The sequence below is a fragment of the Arachis hypogaea genome, chromosome 13, assembly GCF_003086295.3.
Source record: "Arachis hypogaea cultivar Tifrunner chromosome 13, arahy.Tifrunner.gnm2.J5K5, whole genome shotgun sequence".
In the NCBI taxonomy this organism is placed as follows: Eukaryota; Viridiplantae; Streptophyta; class Magnoliopsida; order Fabales; family Fabaceae; genus Arachis; species Arachis hypogaea.
The window spans coordinates 40,579,494-40,585,239 of record NC_092048.1 but is presented as its reverse complement, the minus strand read 5'-3'; the positions used below and the strand labels follow the sequence as shown (position 1 = coordinate 40,585,239).

General features: G+C 37.0%; 1 non-coding gene across 1 annotated transcript; it reads left to right on the top strand.

Annotated features, from left to right (window-relative positions):
• Nucleotides 1-767: 767 nt before the first annotated feature.
• Nucleotides 768-875, top strand: LOC112738461 (small nucleolar RNA R71). Its single transcript, XR_003169421.1, has one exon. It is a non-coding gene; the product is annotated as a small nucleolar RNA R71 (small nucleolar RNA).
• Nucleotides 876-5,746: the final 4,871 nt, after the last annotated feature.

Sequence of the window (5,746 nt, the reverse complement as noted above, 5' to 3'; positions counted from 1 at the left end):
TCGGCCATGGCACTTATGTCAATGGCCTTGCATTCTCCTTTTGGGTTCTCTTCTGTATTGCTTGGGAGAATACTAGGAGGGATTTCAGTGATCCTTTTACTCAGCTGGCCCACTTGTGCTTCCAAATTTCTAATGGAAGACCTTGTTTCATTCATGAAACTTACAGTGGCCTTAGATAGATCAGAGACTAGATTTGCTAAATTAGAAGCATTTTGTTCAGAGTTCTCTGTCTGTTGCTGAGTTGATGATGGAGAAGGCTTGCTATTGCTAAACCTGTTTCTTTCACCATTATTAAAGCCTTGTTGGGGCTTTTGATCCTTCCATGAGAAATTTGGATGATTTCTCCATGTAGAGTTATAGGTGTTTCCATAAGGTTCACCTAAGTAATTTACCTCTGCTATTGCAGGGTTCTCAGGATCATAAGCTTCTTCTTCAGAAGATGCCTCTTGAGTACTGTTGGATGCAGCTTGCATTCCATGCAGACTCTGAGAGATCATATTGACTTGCTGAGTCAATATTTTATTCTGAGCCAATATGGCATTCAGAGTATCAACTTCAAGAACTCCCTTCTTCATAGGCGTCCCATTACTCACAGGATTCCTTTCAGAAGTGTACATGAACTGGTTATTAGCAACCATGTCAATGAGTTCTTGAGCTTCTGCAGGCGTTTTCTTTAGGTGAATGGATCCACCTGCAGAGGTGTCCAATGACATCTTTGATAGCTCAGATAAACCATCATAGAATATATCCAGGATGGTCCATTCTGAAAGCATGTCAGAAGGACACTTTTTGGTCAACTGTTTGTATCTTTCCCAAGCTTCATAGAGGGATTCACCTTCTTTCTGTCTGAAAGTTTGAACATCAGCTCTAAGCTTGCTCAGCTTTTGAGGAGGAAAGTACTTGGCTAAGAAAGCCGTGACCAGCTTATCCCAAGAGTTCAGGCTGTCTTTGGGTTGAGAATCCAACCATAATCTAGCTCTGTCTCTTACAGCAAAAGGGAAAAGCATGAGCCTGTAGACTTCATGATCTACTCCATTAGTCTTAACAGTATCACATATCTGCAAGAATTCAGTTAAGAACTGAAAAGGATCTTCAGATGGAAGTCCATGAAACTTGCAGTTCTGCTGCATCAGAGAAACTAACTGAGGTTTCAGCTCAAAGTTGTTTGCTCCAATGGCAGGAATGGAGATGCTTCTTCCATGTAAATTGGAATTAGGTGCAGTAAAGTCACCAAGCATCTTCCTTACATTATTATTATTTTCGGCTGCCATCTCCTTTTCTTGTTCGAAAATTTCTGAAAGGTTATCTCTGGACTGTTGTATTTTAGCTTCTCTTAATTTTCTCTTCAGAGTCCTTTCAGGTTCTGGATCTGCTTCCACAAGAATGTTCTTATCCTTGCTCCTGCTCATATGACAAAGAAGAAGGCACAGAAAAATAATAATAATAATAGAGATCCTTTATACCACAGTATAGGGATCCCTTTGTGAGTGGAAGAAAAGAGGGGGAGACAAAGAATGTGATGTAAAGGAAGAAACACAACTGTACGGATGGAAGAGATGTGAGATGAGATGTTAGGATATGAATGAATAAATAGAATAGGATGGGGGAGGGATAATTTTCGAAAATTATTTTGAAAAAGAGTTAGTGATTTTTGAAAAATGGTTTTTGAAAAATGTTAGAAATTTTTGAAAAATTTTTAAAATTTAAAAATAAAAATAATTAGTTAATAAAAAAGAAATTTTTGAAAAAGAGGGGAGATATTTTCGAAAATTAGAGAGAGAGAGAGAGTTAGTTAGGTAGTTTTGAAAAAGTTAAGAAACAACCAAAAAGTTAGTTAGTTAGTTGAAACAAATTTGAAAAGATAAGAAGTTAGGAAGTTAGAAAAGATATTTTGAAATCAAATTTTGAAAAAGATAAGATAAGAAGATATTTTTTTGAAAAGATATGATAGAAATTAGTTTTTGAAAAAGATTTGATTTTTAAAATCACAATTAATGACTTGATTCATAAGAAATCACAAGATATGATTCTAGAACTTAAAGTTTGAATCTTTCTTAACAAGCAAGTAACAAACTTCAAATTTTTGAATCAAAACTTTAATTGATTATGTTATTTTCGAAAATTATGATATAAAATAAGAAAAAGGTTTTTGAAAATTATATTTTTGGAATTTTCGAAAATAATCATGAATTTTGAAAAAGATTTTGAATTTTGAAAAAGATTTTGAAAAAGATAAGATTTTCAAATTGAAAATTTGATTTGACTCATAAGAAACAACTTGATTTTAAAAATTTTTGAAAAAGTCAATCCAAATTTTCGAATTTGATGAGAGAAAAAAAGGAAAGATATTTTTTTATTTTTAAAATTTTTATGAAAAACATGAAAATTATGCAATGCATGAAATTTTTAGATCAAAACATGTGATGCATGCAAGAATGCTATGAATGTCAAGATGAACATCAAGAACATAATTTTGAAAAATTTTAATGCAAAGAAAACATGCAAGACACCAAACTTAGAATTCTTTAATGCTTACGCACTAAGAATTCAAGAATGCATATGATAAACAATAAAAGACACAAAACAAAAAAATCATCAAGATCAAACAAGAAGACTTACCAAGAACAACTTGAAGATCATGAAGAACACTATTAATGCATGATATTTTCGAAAAAATGCAAGATGCATATGCAATTGACACCAAACTTATAACATGACTCAAGACTCAAACAAGAAACACAAAAATATTTTTGATTTTTATGATTTTCTAATTTTTTTGTATTTTTATTTATTATTTTTTTTTCGAAAATTATTGTGAAAAATAAAAATAAGGATTTCAAAATTTTTAATATGAATTCCAGGAATCTTGCCATGTTAGTCTTAAAGCTCCAATCAAAGGGTCAGGCATGGCTTAATAGCCAGCCAAGCTTTAGCATATAATTACATGGACTGGAGTGATTAGTTGAATGCCAATCCCAAAGTAGTTTGGGTATGGCTTTACAGCCAGATAGGCTTCAACATGCTTCATGAAACACTAGAATTCATTCTTAAAAATTCTGAAGAAAAATAATATTTTTGAAAACATTTTTTTTTTCGAAAACAAGTGAGAAAATTTTGAAATATTTTTGAAAAATTTTTGAAAAGAAAACAAAAAGAAAATTACCTAATCTGAGCAACAAGATGAACCGTCAGTTGTCCAAACTCGAACAATCCCCGGCAACGGTGCCAAAAACTTGGTGCACGAAATTGTGATGTCCAGGCTCAAACAATCCCTGGCAACGTGAGCAACTTGGTGCGCTGATCTCAATACATAATTGTCACAACTTCGATACAACTAACCAGCAAGTGCACTGGGTCGTCCAAGTAATACCTTACGTGAGTAAGGGTCGAATCCCACGGAGATTGTTGGTATGAAGCAAGCTATGGTCACCTTGTAAATCTCAGTCAGGCAGATATAAAGTGATAATGGTGTTTTCGAATATTATATAATAAAATAGGGATAGAGATACTTATGTAAATCATTGGTAGGAATTTCAGATAAGCGAATGGAGATGCTTTTCGTTCCTCTGAACCTCTGCTTTCCTGCTATCTTCATCCAATCAGTCTTACTCCTTTCCATGGCTGGCTTTATGTGATACATCACCACTGTCAACGGCTACTTTCGGTCATCTCACGGGAAAATGATCCAATGCCCTGTCACGGCACGGCTAATCATCTGGAGGCATCACCCTTGTCAATGGCTTCATCTTATCCTCTCAGTGAATAATATGCTCACGCACCCTGTCACGGCACGGCTATTCATCAGTCGGTTCTCGATCATGCTGGAATAGGATTTACTATCCTTTTGCGTCTGTCACTAACGCCCTGCAATCGCGAGTTCGGAGCTCGTCACAGTCATTCAATCATTGAATCCTACTCAGAATACTACAGACAAGGTTTAGACCTTCCGGATTCTCTTGAATGCCGCCATCATTCTAGCTTACGCCACGAAGATTCTGGTTAGGAAATCTAAGAGATATTCATTCTAGCTTATTTCATGTAGAACGGGAGTGTTTGTCAGGCACGCGTCCATAAGGGAGAAGGATGATGAGCGTCACACATAATCATCACCTTCATCACGTTCTTGGGTGCGAATGGATATCTTAGAAGAGAAATAAGAAGAATTGAATAGAAAACAGTAGTACTTTGCATTAATCTTTGAGGAACAGCAGAGCTCCACACCTTAATCTATGGAGTGTAGAAACTCTACCGTATGAAAATACATAAGTGAAGGTCCAGGCATGGCCGAGATGGCCAGCCCCCTAAAACGTGATCACAGGATCAATACAATCCAGGATGGTCAAAAAGACTAGTAAAAGGTCCTATTTATAATAAACTAGTCACTAGGGTTTACATGAGTAAGTAATTGATGCATAAATCCACTTCCGGGGCCCACTTGGTGTGTGTTTGGGCTGAACTTAAGTGTAGCACGTGCAGAGGCCATTTGTGGAGTTGAACGCCAGTTTCTGTGCCAGTTTGGGCGTTCAACTCTGGTTTTGGATCCTTTTCTGGCGCTGGACGCCAGAATTGGGCAGAAGGCTGGCGTTGAACGCCAGTTTACGTCGTCTATTCTTGGCCAAAGTATAGACTATTATATATTGCTGGAAAGCCCTGGATGTCTACTTTCCAACGCAATTGGAAGCGCGCCATTTCGAGTTCTGTAGCTCCAGAAAATCTACTTTGAGTGCAGGGAGGTCAGAATCCAACAGCATCAGCAGTCCTTCTTCAACCTCTGAATCTGATTTCTGCTCAAGTCCCTCAATTTCAGCTAGAAAATACCTGAAATCACAGAAAAACACACAAACTCATAGTAAAGTCCAGAAATGTGAATTTAACATAAAAACTAAGGAAAACATCCCTAAAAGTAACTAGATCCTACTAAAAACATACTAAAAACAATGACAAAAAGCGTATAAATTATCCGCTCATCACTTATACCACGAAGATTCTGATTAAGAGATCCAAGAGATATTCATTCATTCTACGGTGGAACGGAAGTGGTTGTCAGGCACGCGTTCGTGGGGGAATGATGATGATTGTCACGTTCATCACATTCATGTTGAAGTGCGAATGGATATCTTAGATAGGAGCACGCATGTTTAAATGGAAAACAGAAATACTTGCATTAATTCATCGAGACACAGCAGAGCTCCTCACCCCCAACAATGGAGTTTAGAAACTCATGCTGTCAAAGAGTACAAAGTTCAGATCTAAAATGTCATGAGATGCAAAATAAATCTCTAAAAGTTGTTTAAATACTAAACTAGTAACCTAGGTTTACAGAAAATGAGTAAACTATGATAGATAGTGCAGAAATCCACTTCTGGGGCCCACTTAGTGTGTGCTGGGGCTGAGACTAAAGCTTCTCACGTGCCTGGGCTGTTTTGGGCGTTCAACGCCAGGCTGTAACCTGTTTTTGGCGTTGAACTCCAACTTGTAACGTGTTTCTGGCGCTGGACGCCAGACTGCAACATGAAACTAGCGTTGAACGCCAGTTTACGTCGTCTATCCTTGAGCAAAGTATGGACTATTATATATTGATGGAAAGCCCTGGATGTCTACTTTCCAAAGAAATTGGAAGCGTGTCAATTAGACTCTTGTAGCTCCAGAAGTTTTATTCCGAGTGCAGAGAGATCAGGATCCAACAGCATCAGCAGTCCTTTTTCAGCCTGAATCAGATTTTTGCTCAGCTCCCTCAATTTTAGCC